Source organism: Vulpes lagopus, chromosome 23 (assembly GCF_018345385.1).
Source record: "Vulpes lagopus strain Blue_001 chromosome 23, ASM1834538v1, whole genome shotgun sequence".
Taxonomy (NCBI): domain Eukaryota; kingdom Metazoa; phylum Chordata; class Mammalia; order Carnivora; family Canidae; genus Vulpes; species Vulpes lagopus.
Window position 1 is genome coordinate 35738390 of NC_054846.1, and position 19393 is coordinate 35757782.

Here is a 19393-nt window from a genome sequence, read left to right on the forward strand (position 1 = left end):
AATTAATAAGTCTGCTCAGTGGACTAGATTGTATCTGAGACACATTTTAGACCTGATGTTGTCTCCCTCTATAGTTTTAGGTCATTGCACACACAACTGTGTGTGGTTTTTCAGAGTCCCAGCTTAGTGGAGCATGAGAATTTTTAGTTTAGAGAGGGACGAAGGTTATTCTTCTTTGGGAATGGCTTTAGGTCTACAGTGTTGATTTTGAAATTAAAGGATTGCTTGCTTTTGCCCCCAGTACACTTCTCTTTTTACTCTATCCTTTGAAGGTCCTAGCCACTTATGCCTCCATCTTGTTAGCCTTGGTTCTAGGAAGCTACGTTTCCAAAAAAAGAGTTTTGGTTTTGATGTAAACTGAAGGCAGTCTCTACATTGTAGATAGATTATATTTGTATATCACTAAGTCTTGCAGATTCATTCCTTATTTCGATTAAAAAGGGGGGGGGAGAAAAGAGGCTGTTAGCTTTTGACTGAGATAAAACTAAGATTGAATTCTGACTCTGTGATTTAAAATTATTTAATATTCTATAAGTTGCCCGATATCTCTATGTCTTTTTCCTTTATACTCTATAAAAACAGAAATACTGACAGCCCTGAAATAAGACAACATGAATGTGATTACCTGGCATGTAACAGGTGCTCAATAAATTTTATTTTTGTTCCATTTCCCAGTTTCCACAATCAGGGATTGGGTGCCAGACAGCTCCATCTTCCAAAATCATTTGCTGCTTGAGCCACCAGGCCTACATCCACAATCCCTATGTTCCAGCCAAATAAGCTTCTTCTGATTGGCTTAAGATTTCAACTTTGTGACTCCATCATTGTCATTGATTCTCTTCCCTTTTCTCTATTTTTTTTATCCTTCTACTCCCTTTGCCAATGATTTCTGGTTGGCAGTAAACGATCTAGTCTAAGGAAGCATCCAAGTTAGTAATAATAATGATAACAATTCAACTAATAATGAAGTTAACATTTATTACTGAGAATTTACCATGAGTCAGGTACTCTTATAGGTAATGATTAATTAACTCATCAGAGCAACCTTTAGACATAGGTAGTAATAGTATCCTCATTTTATGGATGAGGAAACTGAACCATAGAGAAGACAGAAATGACAGAGCTGGACTATGAGTAAGCAGACAAATAAAATAGAAATAATTACGATCTGAATTTCCATGGAAAATTTTAAAATAACTAGAAAACTTAAGCAAAATATTTTTATAAGCCAGACTCACATATAAAGCTGTTAAAATGTAATGATAATTGAAATGAATAACTATATTGGGGAAAATAAAATTCAGCTTATATTATTGTCCTCCTTGACATCCTTCACACACAGATAATTCAATTTATTTGTTATGTCCAATATATTTGGATCAAGTTCTAAGGTGTGGAGTGTGTATGTGTGGGTTGTATATGCACATATCTGTGTGTTCATACATAGACAAGTAATTTTCACAGTATAGAAACCAGACTGAGACACTTTATGAGTTTAAGAACCAAATCAGATTATCAAGGATTATTTGACATGCCACATTCTAAAATACATAACCCAGTGCAAACATACATCTCCTTATAGTTTTCCGTTACTTACTAATACCATTTTATCTGAACAGGGGAAGTTGTCAAAGAAAAGACAGGTTTAATTATATATATAATCTGTTTCCAAAGCTGGGCTTGCTATTCCCTTCAGCACTTAGAAGGTGCATTTAATATCCATTCAATCATCTGTGGAAAGTCCAAACATCAAGAGACATTAAAATTCTCAGGAATAGGGGAAGAGAAATATCATTGTCTCAACTTGTGCCTCTGTGTTCCTATTCAAATAAATTAAATCAGTTTAGGGATTGTTTCACCATCTCAACCATAACACCTCTCCTGTCATGTTGATCTAATGGAGGGTTTTACCTTTTTCTATAATCTCTACAAAAAAGTTATATGCCTCTGCCCCACATAATACACAGAACATCTTATTTATTCTTTCAACAAATATTAGTGAAATTTACAATATGGTCATCCACTATGTAGGAACAGGGCATAAGTAGGATAGACAATATGTATTAAATAAGAAAACATGACACAGCAGTACATGTTCTTAAGGAATAAAGTAGTGTGTATTTGGAGGATGGGCTGTGGGGAACAGGAGTTGTTTTACTTTACATCAAGTGGCCAGAGGAAGCCTTTTGAAGAAATTGTGTTTACCCAATCTGATTTATATATTTTTAAAGATTATTCAGTCTCCTGAATAGAGCATGGATGAATAGGGACAGGAGCAAGAGGAAGAGTAGAGAGATCAATTAAGAAGCTATTGTTGTAGAGAATGAACATGGTGGCCTGAGTGAGGGTGGTAGCAAGGAAAATAATGAGATCCAGCTGTTTAGACTAAATTTTAGAACAGTTATTCTCAAAATGCTGTCCCTAACCTACAGCAAATTTACTGAATCCAAAAACTCTGGGAGTGAGTCTCAGCATTCTGTTTTAAGAAGTCCCCTAGGCAATTTTGATGAATGCTGAAATTTGAAAAGCTACTACTTAAGAGAAAAGTTGACAAGACATGAAGACAGCAAATAAGCCAAAGGCAAAAATCAAGAATGACTAATTTTTAGTTTCATCTGTTTTTAGAGGAGAGAGTGAGCAATAGACTTTCCAGAAGATGAAAGAAGATGAGAAAATTGTCCCTTTACAATTAAACCACCTCACAATCAATGTTGAATATCTCACTAAAATCTCCTCATTTCTGCAAGCTTTAGTGGACCACTGCAATACTTAACCTCTCTTATTAACTTCCTTACTTCTCCCTTTTCTCTTCTCTGCTCTCCCTGCTCCCAGTTTCTGATCATTTGTAATAGATAACAAATTTTCCCTCCTACTTGGCTCATCCAGTCTATGAGCTAAATCTAAAAGCCTAGCCTTCTTTCCTTTAATGTAATTTTTAAACACAGTTCGTGTTTCATGAAGAATTCTAGATCAGCTATTAAGAAAATATATTTTCTTTCTTTCTTTCTTTATTTTTAAAATATTCTATTTATTTATTCATAAGAGGCAGAGACACAGGCAGAGGGAGAAGCAGGCTCCATGCAGGGAGCCCGACGTGGGACTCGATCCCGGGAACCCAGGATCACACCCTGGGCTGAAGGCAGCACTAAATCGCTGAGCCACCAGCACTGCTCTATTTTCTTTTTTTAAATAAATATTTTATTTATTTATTTATTTATTTATTTATTTATTTATTTATTTATGAGAAAAAGCATGAGTAGAGGGAGGACTAGAGGGAGAGGGAAAAGCAGACTCTCCGCTGAGCAGGGAGCCTGAAGCAGGACTTGATCCAAGGACCTTGTGATCATGACCTGAGTCGAAGGAGAAGCTTAACTGATTGAGCCTTCAGGGGCCCCAAGAAAATATATTTTCACCCCACTAAATGGGAATATAATTTCAGTAATAGTTGGATTATTTTAAAAATTGAAATTAAATTGAAAATAACTGTTTAAATGTTGCCAAAGATATTCATTAAGAATTTTTGAATTATTGGCCAGCTTTGATGGTTTTTCATGTCCATTTGTTTGGGACTCCAAACAGAGTTAATTTCAGTTTAGAACCTTGTTATGAATATACATTTTTATTTTTTAAAGATTTTATTTTATTTTTTTGAGAGAGAAAGGGCACACATGTGTGTACAACTGGGTTTGGGCTAGTGGGCAGAGGGAGAAGAGGAGGGACAAGCAGACCCGCTGAGCACCAGTCAGATATGAGGCTAGGTCCTTGGACTCTGAGATCATGACCTGATCTGAAGTCAGATGCTTAACCCACTGAGCCATCCAAGGGCCCCCTGAAATACATTTTTATAAATATTCTCTCAAATCAAACCAATACTGATTCTACTTCATTTTTGTATAGTCTTTCTCAAATTTTAGTGACAATTATTACTATTATACTTTAAAATCTGATACGGAATTGAATGAATAGCTTAATAATTTATTATTTAATTATAAAAAATTTATGTTTCCCATTTCAGTTATTGTACTGCAACATTATTGCACCTCTTTTTAATATTGATGTGATAACACTATGTAACAGAATTCTCTTCTTTTAGAACTGTTGTTCTTTTATAAGAATGCTGCTCTATTAATCATAACTGTGGCAGCTCAATTCTTGGATTGTAGCATAAAATGTAATTTATTAAAATCTGTTCCAGGCAGATCTGAGACAGGGAGTTCAGTATTTATTAATGCCTTCTCCATTTTAGGCTTAGGGAAAACTGAATTAAATACAGTAAAATTGTGGCACTGTCTTCACACTCAATTTTTTGAGGCACAAAAAAGTCTCTATCATCTAAAGTAGACTAAAATAAAAATCAACTTCTGAAGGCTTTTGACGTTTTTGTGTTTCTTTACCTTCTAGAGAATTGACTTTATGATTAACTGCTAAGCTACTATACTCTCTTGTAGATTGATTCTTTCCATTCATGTTTAATATATATCAAAAAACATACTTTTTCTGGTAGGTAATATGGGGAAAATATGATAATTTGTTGAAGGTAATAGAGTCCATACTTTGTAAGCTGCTATGACAGAATAGTAAATGTTTTCAAAATAATTATTTGCTCTTAGCATTTGAACAGAATCAACTTTTCTGTTTTCAAATTAGTTTGTGTATTTTTACATAATATAAGAATTGTTAATAGTTTCTGAGGTATTTGTTTAAAAATAATAAACATTTTTAAAGGCACTCCAACATCTCTATATTAAGGTCTGCGGTGACTTTCTAATGTGTCAACCAGACTAAGACTAAGCTACTGAGAATTCCCTTTCTTCCCTGCTTCCTGTTAAGGTGGGCCACAAGAAAAATTCTAACAAGATTCGGAGAGTGGAGGGAAGGTAGTGGCTATTTTTCTACCACTGTTCATCTGCTGTTTCACTGTGTGGCTTGAAGGAACGTTTGGACTTGGTATGTGTAGGATGCTTTCACCGCCAAGGTCAGCAACAAGAATGGTACAGAATTCAGACAGCCCTTGGGGAAATTCCAGTTCATGTTCCTGAGATTCCAGCTGTCTCACGATCTTTCCTTCCTGATGGCTGCCCTGTGTACCACAGGTTGCAATAGGAGTGGAGACAGCTTTATAGGGTCTGTGGGAGCAGGTCCCTCCACTGCCAAATGTGTAAGCCAATTCCCTGCAATAAATCCTTAGTGTGTGTGTGTATTTCCTAGTGGTTGACTCCTGACAGATGCAAGGAGATGCAAACCTCTCTTGGCCATCAAGCATTTCTTGATCTCTCCTAAATTACTTTTCAGATCTCATACTCAAGCACAGTTCTGCACATAACATAAAAGTAAGCCATACTTATCTGCCTGTTTTTAGAGAAACAGCCAAGAACTCTTGCAACTTCATTCATCTAGGTACTTCTTGATCCCCCATGCTACCTGCTTGGCACCCATCAAAATATAATTTGTTGGTGGCGGTGGTCTTTGATTCTTGTTCATTGTTTATTTGGAGGTTTAAAAGTATTTAGTTAGTTTTTGTCAGTATAAATAATTTCTTCCCCTGAGTTACACTACTTCCCCATTCCACCTCTACTAGTAAATACCTTTAGAATGTGGCCCACATAATCTCTTTTTATTACTCTCCATGCAACATTGAACACAGTCACTTGCACATTAAATTCTCAATAAGTAACTGTTGGATCAAAGTGAATCTGTCAAAAATGATGAAGAGTCTGAGATTTTACCCTATTTCTAAGCTAACAAGTCATTCTGCCACAGTTTCATAGAGGCTGGCAGAAAGCCAAGACCTCCGGGATAAACACAGGGGACTTTATGACTCCCAATGCAGCAAACAGCAGGAGCTTCATGTTTGCATCAGTTACTCTTGCCCCAAATCCGAGGGAGGCCATGAGGAATGGCCCAGGTGAATGCTACACCAACAATGGGTCTGTGTCACAGCTGTGGAATCCTGAGTTTAGGTTTTCTTCAATCTTATTATGGATGGAGACAGTTATTGTCTCTATTATCCTGGTCAGCAAACAAATATGCCCAGTGGTGCACGGGGAGGCACTCTCTCTATCCTTTCAGGCTGTTTATTGGACAAACATCCTTAAAAAGATAGTCCAGGCCAAAATTGTCACACAATGTATGAGAAACCATGGAAAATTGCCCCCCAGTAGAATCATCTACTGGAGAACAGTGGCTATTTCTTAAGCTCAGTAAAATGGCATTTTGAATATCCTTTATATTTAAAATGTTGTTCTCTCTTCTTATAATACAGTTTTTGTTTTCTATAGATCTCATCCCAAATATTTACAGCTTGGGACAAAAATTGCCTCATACTCTATAATTAAGTACCATTGAATCTGGCACGTTATCCTGCTTTAAAAGCACATTGCAAATCACATGCTATTAATCTCCATGGAGATAGCTGAGCTGCCAATCACCTCTTAAATTCACAAAAAATCAGTGGACTGTGTGGAAGAAATTGGAGCATTTGGGACTAGATAAATCTCTATCAAGTTGTTCCTGGGAGATATGGTGACCAAAATAGCTTGAGATGTACATCCAATTTCATTCTTTTTCTATGCTAAATTTTATAACCAAGCTATTCCAAAGAGATAAAAGAAATATGGCTCTTGTAGTGAATGGTTGGAGAAATAAACCATTTTGAATACATGGTTGATAGTTGATTATTAGGAATGAGATAAAATAGCATTGAAGAGCACATTTCTAAGAAAGTCAAAGCATGAAAAATATTTATATACATGTAAATTCTGCATATAATCACCAACAGTTTGAGTTTCCATTTATTTCAAATGTAGAGTTATGTGCAAAACTATTAATTTCATAATTTTAGAGGAATTTGTGTGTGAAGAGAGATAACAAAATGAATGGACCCTTCAGTAAAAGACCATGTGCCTGTATGACATAATCATATATATTACCTTATTTTATCTGTATGTCAGTGTTATTTGATATGCTGAGAATTTATAAAACCTTTCTCTCATTAATATTAAAATGGATTCAGAACGTTTATATGTTTTTCCCAAGGTTGCAGAGCTATTAGGTTATAGTGTATTTACTAGAGCTCAGCCTTTCTTGGCTAGAGTTATTTTCACCATGTTATACATTGAGTTCCATTAATGACATCTGTCATTTATTACACATTCAAAATGTGTCTGGCACTATGCAAGGAGTTTTGCTTAGGCTATCTCACTTAATTTTCATAAGGATCACAATCAGATAGCGTCAGTTATTATCTTAATTATATTCCATATGTAGTAATTTACAGGTCACAGAGAGTGTAAAAGTTTGATCCCAGCCTCATACCTAGCAATTCCAAAGCCAGGAATCTTAAATGAAATGCAACTCTAGAAATGAAATAGTTTCAGCAAACTGTTGATCACACATATCTATTTCGCACAATATGGATCTGAAACACTCCTCTATCAACATAAAATATATTTTTAAGGTTCCATCAGCCACATAAACTTCAATAGAAACTCATTAAAAATGTAAAATCAAGCGTACTCTTTTAGCTCAATGGTAAACGTTGAGGAAAATATCAACAGAAAATTCCTACTGATAAATAATAATTTCTGTAATGTATGATGAATAAGTATCATCAAGCCATGTCTTTCAAAAGTCATTTTGAAATATGTTAGCAGGTAAGATATTTTCATTTCTACTGCAGAGTTAACACTACATTCGCTTTGTACGACATCAGTGCTCATTTGATCTGGCTGATGATTCAGAGGCAGGAGCTAAGCCTAGGTTCTGTTTATTATTCTCTGCAAATTTCATATTACTCTGTGATGTTCTAGAAACAAAACAATTATTATTCATCTCCCACAGGGAAAGCAAAGCTGTATATAAAGCTGTAGCCAGCCAGCTCCACTTCTACAACAGCATTTTATAAGGAAGAATTTCTTTGCAATTTTGTTAGGGAAAGAAAAATAATCAGAATGCATTCAAGTTCAAAATCCTTGAAATCTATCCCGCCTACAAATCTAGTAGATCTTGAAGTCACATTTTAAAGCAGTGGGAATTCAGAAGAATTTAGTCTGACGTGCTAAAAACAAAACAAAACAAAACAAAACAAAAAACTCAGAAAGATTCTTTGTTTTGGCTTTGCCTTTTCAGAGATAGATAAGGCATACTAAAATATTTACAAAGAGCTACATCACAGACTGAGAAATTAAATCAAATTTAAGGTTAGAAAAAAAAATAGATTTTTCTAGTTCTCCATTCCTTTCCTTGAGGAAGCTTTTACATAGAAATACAACAGGACACTGCCTTGATTTTTTTTTCCAAGTTTTTAATTTAATTCCAGTTTTAACATACAATGTAATACTAGTTTCAGGAGTAGAATTTAGTGATCCATTACTTAGCTACCTTACCACATGCTTATCACCCATTTAACCCATCCACCACCCACCTCCCCTCCAGCTACCCTCAGTTTATTCTCTATAATTAAGAGTCTATTTCTTGATATTATCATAAACTCTTAAATATACGTGTGGTAAGCTCAGACATTTTCATGATAAATAATTGCATTATGTGGGAAAAGGAAAGAAACACTCTGATGGTCCCTTTTCCAGTTTATCTTTGGACCAAAGTTGCACTGATCCAGTTACACCACAGCCATTACACACTCTAACTTAATGTTTAAATCTGCATATTGAATGAGTTTAGTGACAATTTTCATCATATTCTTTAAAAAGTATGGTATAAGTTGAAAATGTCTTAGCATCTCTATGAATGAACGTAAAATGTCAAGTAAATAGATTTTACTTAATTTTTTCTTTCTTGTATTCCTAAGTAAGAATTCTCTTAATTTAGCACTTTTTAGTTATAAGAGGTGAAATGAATTATTCTACAGCACCTTTAGAAAATTTTAATTTTCCAGTGATGCCAATTTGAGCAATCTTAGCTGCTGTAGTGATACTTAGTTTCAGGTAGCATTGTTTGAATGTATAGCTTAATGGAACTAATAGGCCCAACTGGTATAAATTATGTGTTTTATTAAGAAATGCAGAAATATTTTTTTAAATATATTTATTCATAGAGACACAGAGAGACAGAGAGGCAGACACACAGGCAGAGGGAGAAGCAGGCCCCATGCAGAGAGCCTGACATGGGACTCCATCCTGGGTCTCCAGGATCATGCCCTGGGCTGCAGGTGGTGCTAAACCACTGCGCCACCGGAGCTACCCCTGCAGAAATATTTTTTAAAAAATGACTGTAGATGGAATATTCATGACAAAATCCCATTTTTCAGGTAACAAAAAATCTCCAGTATATTCTAAAAATAAGAAGAGTTGATCACATTCTCTGATCACAGTGCAGTAAAACTATACATTAAAACAACAACAACAAGACATTCTCTTATTCATCTACAAATTACATCAAAACAAAATACAGAATTGTTACTTGAGCAACTCAGGAATTATAAAGGAAGTTTGATCACAAGTTGGAAAACCTTTAAAATTATGGCAATTAAAGTCTAAGATTTAAAATTTATGGCACAAGCTAAATAAGACTCAGAGGAAAATTATAAATTTAGTAACAAAGGAAAAATAAAAATAGAAGAGGAAAAAATAACTCAGTCACTCAAGACACAATGATAGAAAGGAACAATAAACATGACAGAAAAAATAATGAAGAAAATGGCCAAAGTTAAAGCAAGATTTGAGCTAGTCAAATGCAAAGGAAAAAAAAGTCAAAACTTCCTTGTCCTTCTTCAGTATCTGGTTGTTTGAAGACATGATGTCTGCAGCATCATCTTGCAAACATGACAACAAGCTGAAGACCAGTGAGGCTGCCAGGACAGAAAGATAAAAAGCTCAGGATCCTTCATTCGTGGAATGCATATTTATTGAGTAGTTACTCTGCCCTAGGCCATTCAAAGCTTTGGGAATGAAATGGAAAAAAAAGCTATAAAAAATTCTTGTTCTTGTGCTGTTCCCATTCCAGTAATATTCAGGAAGAGCCACCAACCAAGGAAAAAATTGATTAAAAACGTTGAGCTGGGAATACATTAAATATGATTATATATGATATGAGTTCAATGAGATATATGTATATAATTCTCAGTAATTTCCATTTATGGTTATTATATGGCTAGTGATCCCAAAATAGGAATGACTTCTAGAAATAATTCTAGTCCTCATGGAACTGCTGTTTTGAGGGTTGGGACCTAAAGTTGAAGGGCCCGGGACCATATTATTTTATGAATCATGGCACCTGCAATATTACGTTATTGCTCTAAGGTCTAGAGTTTTTGATGTTTGTGGTATTTTTCAGCTTTTTGAGAATTAGCATCTGTTGTGATTTCTTTTCTTTTTTTTTTTAAGATTATTTATTTATTTATTTATTTAGAGAGAGGATGCATGCAAGTGGGAGGAGGGGCAGAGGGAGAGGGAGAGAGAGTGTCTCAGAGTCCATTGTCCAGCATGGAGCCCCACAGGGACTCAATCTCACAACCTGAGATCATGACCTGAGCCAAAATCAGGAGTTGGGCACTCAATAGACTGAGCCACACAGGCAGCCCTCTTTTTTATCCTAATAAAAATTTACTTTTTACCTTATTTTATAGTAACTATTTTATTTTGATTTTCTTAAGAAGAGTCCATATTTTATTTACTTACATAAAACTTATAATTGCCCTTAAAAGTTACCAAGTATGTGCATGTCTGGCACTTCTGGAAAGTAGAAAGATCACAAAAATGTATTACAAAAGGATGTTTGAAGGGCAATGAGCAACTAGGAAGAGCATAATAAGAGATTAACTCAGAGTGGTAATAGGGGCCAAATCACATAGGCCAGCCCAATAGAAGACACATATATAATTTTACAATATCCTGTAGCTGCATAAAAAAGATAAATAAAAACCAAATTAATTAATTAATATATTTTAAGTCAATATATGCAAAACATTATCTTCTAAACATGTAATCAACATAAAACTATTAATGAGATAGTTTGATTTTTTTTTTTTTTTGGTCATAAGAATGGTCAAATCCAGAATATAGTTTGTGCTTAAAGCATGGCATCATTAGGACCCTGCACATTCCATGATCAATAGCTACATGTAGCTATAGCTAAAGGCTTCAGAAATGGATAGCACAGCATTAGAACATGTAACTTAAAAATTAAAAAAAAAAAAAGATTTTATCTATTTATTCATGAGAGACACACAGAGAGAGGCAGAGACATAGGCAGAGGGAGAAGCAGGCTCCCTGCAGGTAGCCGGATATGGAATTCGAGTCCAGGATCCGGGATCACGACCTGAGCCAAAGGCAGACACTCAACCACTGAGATACCCAGGTGCCCCTAAAACATGTAACTTTAATGAAATGGGAAGGGAGTGGAAGGCAGCCAGCAGAGAAGTGATAAGATCTGATTTATGGTATAAAAGGATCACTCTGCATTTAAGAATAGATTGTAGAGATACAGTGTTTGAAGTAGAGAGAGAGGTTAGAAGGCTATTGCAATAATTCAGCAAGAAAAGAAGGTGCCTTAAATGAAGATGGTAGTAATGGGTCTAATAAAATGTAGTCAGATTATGTATATATTTTAAAAGTTAAGACATCAGATTTTGCTGAAGAGTAAAGTAAGAGAAAGAAGGTAAAAATTCATAAGACCCAGGCAAATTTTAATGCCACATATTGAATAGGGAAGATTATAACACAAATTGGCTTGGGAGTTTTTTGATCTTGGGCTTGTTATTTTGGTGATACTTTTAAGCCAGTAAACCAAACAATCTTAACTCTTTATGTGATATTATCAATGTATGTATTTTAGAAGTCATTTTGAGTTGTGTTGCTACTTAGAGCTGAAAGTTGAATGCATATATTATGAAAGGTGGTGGTACTTTTTTCATTTTATTTTTCTAGATTTTTCATTTCCCTTACCCCAGTAAACAAAAAATTAACATCATAAGTTTTTTTTTAAACATACTTTGGATAATGACTGATATTGAAGTTATATAAATACGATGTCTATATGCTAGGTTTTACTTGAGCAGTGTCAATTAATGCCTCTTTTCCCATTATAGTCATTGATAGTGGCCCCTGTGATTCTCAGAACCTTTGGTTTGGATAGTAAATAACAGTATGTTATCTGTTACCACAATATTGTCCTGTTACAAACCACCCACAAACTTAGTGGCTTAAAGCAACTATTACTTTTTAGGAATCTGAGCTAGTTGATTGGATCTGCTGATTGAGCCAGCTTGGATGCTCTTGGCTGGGCTTGTTTATACTTTTGTGGTTAACTAGCAAGTTGGCAGGTACCTGTTGGTCTAGAATAACCTCAGCTGACATGATGTGTATGTTTCACTTGGTCTTCCTCCAGCAGTTCATCCCTGGGCTTGTTCTCATGGTTGATTCAGAGTTTTGAGAGGGTAGATGGAAGCATGTAAGCTCAAAACTAGCAAATCATCTTCTTCACACTAGTACACTAGCATATTCTTTTGGTTAAACAAAACCACAAAGCCAGTCCAAAATCGAAGGGGTGAGGACTAAAAAGTTATAGGACAGAGGCTATAATAAAAAGTTATTAGACATGGTGAAGCCATTAATTTGATGTGTCAGTGTCATCAACAGTCACTTTGTCTTTCCCATAAGTCCCTTCATTTATCTCTAGTCAACTACATATGCCTTTTCAAAGACACAGTTTTGAAATGATCATCTTTTAAAAGAATATCTATATATTCTGTAATGCTTTATTTTTTTATTTTTTTTAAAGATTATGTTTATTTATTTATTTGACAGAGAGAGAGAAAGTGAGAGAACACAAGCAAGAGGAGTAGCAGAGGGAGAGGGAGAAACAGACTCCCCACTGATGTGATGTGGGGGCGGATCCCAGGACCTCTGAGATCATGACCTGAGCTGAAGGTAGATGATTCACTGAATGAGTCACCAAGCACTCCTTTTGTGTTTTATTTTTATATATTCTATAATGCCTTATATTATGGGATCTCCACAATGAACTTACGGTTACCACTTGACAAACTCACTTTATGATATTTATTTCCTTTACATTTTTCTCAAAGATATATTTCCATGGAAACTTCCAAATTCTCCTAAAATGTTTTATGTTTGATATAGATAGGATTATAGTCATATTTTTGTCTGCATAATCTTGAAATGTGTTCTTCCTTCCTTTATAAATAAGCCTGCTGGGAAATAGCAGATACAACCATCTAACAAAACTTGCCAGGGAGATAATTGGTATTTTATTTATTTTTTTTTTAAATTTGTATTTTAAATTAAAATGATTATTATAACCCAATAAGCATTTCTTTGAAAACTACCATATGCTCTTGATTGCAAATAACAGTTATGAGTATTCAGAAAGGCCACATATTGATTTGCATCTTTTCAATAACAGGTATGGTGTTTTTCTTTTATTATCTGTGTTCCTATCACTCTTCCTCAATATCATTCTTCTCCATTATTTTATATTGTATAATGTCTCCTGTTCAAAAATATAAGGTAGTATTTAAGGATCTTGAAATATATTCAGTATTAAAACTATTAAATAAAGTGGCCCAGTATAATATATATATATAATATAATCTTCTAGAGCTGTAGTATCAATTTGTTGGAAAACTTGTCTACTAGGACAAACTTCTTTCCAAATTACCTTATTCCTTTAAAAATAAATTTCTAATTTGTTGTTTATTATATAGATGCCACTGGGGCCTGTGAAACACTGTCTTTTATGTATATGGACAGATTATTCCAAAATAAAGACTTTTTATTATTTTTAAGAAAATTGGATAATTTTCACATACTCACATAAATTATTGGCTGAAGCTCAATGGAAAAATTGTTGTTAGTATTTCTACAGTTTATTTTGGGATTAAGGAAACTTCATGAACCCAAACTCTCCACTTTGAAAAGTACCTTGAATAAAGAGATATACTAATTTTTTTAAATTGACTAATTTTTCTTCATGAAATACAATGTAAACTTCCCCAAAGTAAGTAGAAAGAACAAAATATGAGGCTTCCCTTTATTTCCTTTGAGCTTTGACATATACTATTACTCTAAAACAGTATAATTATTTTCCTTGATTTTAAATATTAATAATTCTTTCTAGATCTGTTGATTCTTTAATGTAAATGCTCCACTAAAGTATTATATAGTCATGAAAAACCCATAAAAAGCATTTATATAAATACACCTGAAAGTAAATATCCATTTTATATGTACCACTAATTCTTTAGTATAATAAATAGTGGAATGGAAAACATACTTTTTTTTTCCTAATGTGTAAGCTATATACCAAAGAAAATGTCTATATTGTTCATGGATTCTTCTATAAAGAAATAATCTGTTACAAAACTGCACAATACTTTATTAATGTAATTGATTCCATAAACAAGATATTTGTTCTGATAGTCAAGTGAGAGAAAACAGATTTAAGCAGGGAAATATTTAAAATCAAAATACATGCTTTACAAATATATGAGCTTTTCTATAAAGAGTGGCATGGCCCAACACTTTTGAATTAATAATTCTATAAAAATAATCATGATTGTTCTCCACAGTCTTAAAAAAAAAAACCTATCCATGGTAATATTGAATCAGTTGTTTTCTATTCTATTCCAGATATTTTCTGGGAATGAACAACCTCTTAGATAATTTAAGATCATTAGAAATTCAAATTTCTGCATTGCTGTGTTGTCCAATAATGAGTTTTAACTATTATACTCTAAATTTGAACTCTGGTGTGTTGGTTCTCTGTGTTTCAGCCTACAGTTTACATTTTCTCCCATGGTCTTGGATTCTCTATCTGTCTAGGCAGCCGTTGCAACAACATTTTTCTTGGCAACTTTTTGATTTCTTGATACTTAACTTTCCAGCAGAATAACCACCCTTGTAAGTCCAGCCCCAGTTGCAGAAAAATTAGCAAATAAATTCTTGTTACTGTAAGCCCCCACCTTTTAAGATGGTTTGTTCCACAAAACTACATAACTGATGTATTCCATCCCAACTATTTGAATTCAGTGGGCACGGTCAGTTTTAAAGCTCTTCAGATGATTCTACTGTGGAGTTGGTGTTGAGATTAATAGCCTTAGAAAATTGAGATCACAGAATTTTTATCCATAGAAATTCTTAGCAAAAACATTTGAACACATTAACTTTGTAATACTAGAAAGTGCAGAGCTTAATAAATAATAAATGGCTTTGGGACTGTTTCTGAACATAAAAAGGCTTGTATTAAATATAGATTGTTGAATTTAAAAAAATAGAGTTGTCACTGGTGTGTGAACAATTTTAGAAAATGATTTAATGAGTTTAAAAACAAACTTGATCACACTAAGTTGCTTATTTGATGCTTTTAATTAAATTATTAGGTAATAATATTGTTAAAGTACTAGGTTTTGTTAAAGTATTAGGTATGAGAATCTTTTGTTAAATTTTTAGTGCATTTTGAAAAATAAGTTTGTCATTTCCTAATAAAACATTTTCCTAGAGTCTTAGTCTATCCCAGAGAGCAAGATATAAAGTTGCAGAAAAAAAAAAAAAAAAGAATTGAAAGGGTTCATCATTATCTTGAGGTATTACTACCAATTGGTACATCTCACATGTTTATAGATGTATGTCACCTATATCCTACTGAATAAGTATGTGTGTTTGTATTTAAAGTATTTAAATCTATACCTCAGGTGAAACCTTAAGCAGTTGCCATAAATGCTGTCCCCTTTCTCTTAAGATTTATTTATTTTTGAGAGAGAAAGAGAAAGAGAGAGAGCGAGCACACTTGTGGTGGTGAGGAGGGGTAGAGGGAAAGGGAGAGAAATTTTTCAAGCCGACTGTGCCAAGTGAAGAGCCCACAGCAGGGAGGGGCTTGATGGTGGCTCAGCCTAGGATCCTGAGATCATGACCTGAGCTGAGACCAAGAGTCTGATACTTAGACTGCCCTACCCAGGTGCCCCTGTCACCTCCCTTATAGAATAAGTCACAAAATTAGTCTCACTTTATTAACTGAAATGTGCAATCATCACATCATTTTGATCATAATCAAAATTCCAAATTTGACTAAAATTTGAGGCTTTTGCAGTTCCCTAGGAGTCTGACATTGATTCATTCTCCCATAAGTATTTTGCTGTTGATTTTTCAGAAGGCTCCTGATCAAAGGGAATCTCTCATCTGGTATTCACTATACAAGAATCAAGAGTTTCTATTCTGTACACTTTCTATCCTAGTGACATTATTATTACGTCTATCTGTTATTCCTTCTATCCTAGTGACATTTTATTTTATTTTATTTTTTATATTAAGATTCAATGCCTCACCATGAAGCCCCCTTTGACAGGACTTGAGAAACATAATCTTCCCCTCACATCAGTGACTCACATTGTATCCATGAAAAACATTCATAATATGTGTCAGGAAAATATTTCCAGGTTTGTGCTTGCCCGTCCCCCAAACAAATTTACCACTGCTTTTTTGTTCTGTCATAAAAGCTGCTATTTTACACACTAGACCTCCCACATGGGAGGTATGTCAGTCTAGGGTACACATATATACTCTTCAAGAATCCTGTTAAACACCTTGTCCCTAGGATTGAGAGGATCTTCCCTCTCAGGATCAACTTAGTTCTTCAATAACCTTGATGTTGCTAAGTGGTTAAGTGTCATAGAACTGGTTTTCAGTAATCTATGTATATGGCACATATGGTCTAACACCTACTTTTGAGTGTGGTATTGCTTAATTTTAAAATCTTATTCACAAGAGTGGAGTGGTCCCCAGAGATGCGTGACTGTTTGTTCTGGGGAGCAGCTAACAGCACGATGGAGTGGGCCAGGGACTGCTTACACCTGAGATGGACTATGGAATAGCACATCCCAGAGGTGGAAGTCCAGGTCAAACGTAGAAGGACAGCCTCACTGAGCAACCAAGAGTGTCAGCTGTACCCAAGGCGATCTCAGCAGCAGCAAGTCCCTGTGGTGGACTTCCAGGTAGAACTGAGACAGGCATTCTTGGCTGAGACACCAAGAGGTGGTTAAAGCAGTATTGGAACATCCAGGCTCCATCTACTGTTTGAAGCTTCTGCCCCAAGCTTGCATTGTTTGTAGGAGAACCTGCATCATACCTTTATCTGTAGCCTTCCCTTAGATCTTAAGGATCCTTAAACCTAACTGTGGATATTGGATTTGGTGGAACAGCAACCATGACTGTGGGAAACAGCAGCCAGACGCTGCAGCACATTGACTATAGAATGAGATGTATCTTGCAAGATGGCCAAATCTTCATTGGCACCTTTAAGGCTTTTGACAAGCATATTAACTTGATTCTCTGTGATTGTGATGAATTCAGGAAGATCAAGCCAAAGAATGCGAAGCAGCCAGAGCGTAAAGAAAAACGTGTTTTGGGTCTCGTCTTACTACGTGGAGAGAACTTGGCTTCCATGACTGTGGAAGGACCACCCCCCAAAGATACTGGCATTGCTTGAGTACCATTTGCTGGAGCTGCAGGACGTCCTGGGGTTGGCAGAGCAGCTGGCAGAGGAGTTCCAGCTGGTGTTCCAATTCCCCAGGCTCCCGTTGGATTAGCAGGTCCTGTCTGAGGGGTTGGGGGCCATCCCAACAGGTAATGACTCCACAGGGAAGAGGAACTGTAGCAGCTGCTGCAGTTGCTGCTACTGCCAGCATTCCTGGGGCCCCAACTCAATACTCACCAGGACAGGGGACCCCACCTGGGGCGAGCAACACCACCTCCAGGCATTATGGCTCCTCCACGTGGTATGAGACCACCTATGGGCCCACCAATTGGGCTTCCCCCTGCTCCAGGGATGCCTAAAGGCATGCACCCTCCAGGAATGAGACCCCCTCCACCAGGAATTAGAGGCCCACCTCCCCCAGGAATGCATCCACCAAGACCCTAGGATACTGTTGGTCCTTCTTAATTTCCTGCTATGTGTCTTGTGAAACTGTGTGATTGTTTGTGAGCTTTTGTTCCCTCATTGCTGAATCAATATTAGCTAATAAATGCACAAAGCAATTAAACTGCAATAAAATAAAATAAAATAAAATAAAATAAAATAAAATAAAATAAAATCCTATTCACTAGTGACTTTTTAAACTTTTCCCACAGTGCCCAAGTCTCTTAGATCACTGTGGCTCAGTACTGAGTTCTGAGGGTTTTTTTTTCTTTGCTTTTAATCACTCCCTAGGTAATCTCATGCAGTCTCCCAGCTGCATGCTGAGAACTCTCAACATCTTATATCCAGTCTGAATAACCAGTCTGAATAGCCAGTCTGAATTCGACTCACATATCCAGATGTGTAGACATAATTTTTGCTTGGATGTCTAATAGACATCTCAAATATAAATAACCCCAAATGCCTGATTTTGCCCATTCTCTTATGCAACTCCTACAGTCTTTACTTTATTAATAAAGGGCAATTCAATTCTTCTGAATTCTTGGCCTAATCTGTGGAAGTCATCCTTAACTTCTTTCTCAGGTTTCATTACCAACAGTTATAACATCCTATTAGGTCTTCCTTACATACTGTTCTGGATTTGGGCCACTTTTTCTTACCTCCGCTGCTCCCCAATTGTCCAAAGTACCACCATCTCCTAGCAAGTTCTCCTAATACCTTTCCCTGCCAGTTGTTGCCCATCCCCTTTTCCTCTTTTATTTTTCTCTGTAACATATTATCCATCTATTTGTCTCTTGCCACTAGGATGTAAGCCCCATGACAGCAGGGACTTTATTTTGTTCACATATTTCACCTAGCTAATGAGGTATGGCACATACTTGGTCCTCAGTAACTACTTGTTGAATGAATAATTGAATCAATCTTAATTATCAATAAATAGTTATTACTTTCTTGGTCATTTTGATTAGCCTTTATATGGAATAGTCTTATTCTTGTAAGACTCTAATAAGCCAGTTCAACTCTGAATAAAACAAATGTATCCGTTATCTTGCATCTATTCAAAGCAAGACTAACCCTAGAATATTCTATTATTTAAATGTCAACCTTACTCAAGAGTATTTCATAATTAGTTTATACTACATAGCATCTAGTAAATGGAATGCTTGAGGATGCTAAAGTGAGGCATGTTCCTTTGCATTTATAATTGGTTTTAATCTGTAGTATTTTCCATAAGTATTAATTTTTTTTTTGTTTTATTTTTTGTTCTGAGTCTTTTGTGGGGGGTTTTTTGGTGTATTTTTTTACTTTTTTTTTTTAAGTTATGTCACTAAGGTATGTAGTATTACCATTATCAGATGTCCTCCTGACTGTTAAATCCTACTGATCAGTCAGTTACCATGTTTTTCTTATAGAGTTAATAAAGGTCTTAGAAAAACCTTGTGTTTCATGTTTGAGTAGTTCTTTCCTCACAAGCTGGTGGAGGGCGGGGGTCAGAGGATGAAGCAAC

At 35.4% G+C, this 19393-nt stretch overlaps 2 pseudogenes; both read left to right on the top strand.

Moving 5' to 3' along the window:
- The first annotated feature begins 16795 nt into the window (after positions 1 to 16795).
- On the top strand, positions 16796 to 17011 carry LOC121481470 (annotated as a pseudogene).
- A 164-nt stretch (positions 17012 to 17175) lies between these two features.
- Positions 17176 to 17889, top strand: LOC121481469 (annotated as a pseudogene).
- The last annotated feature ends 1504 nt before the right edge of the window (positions 17890 to 19393 follow it).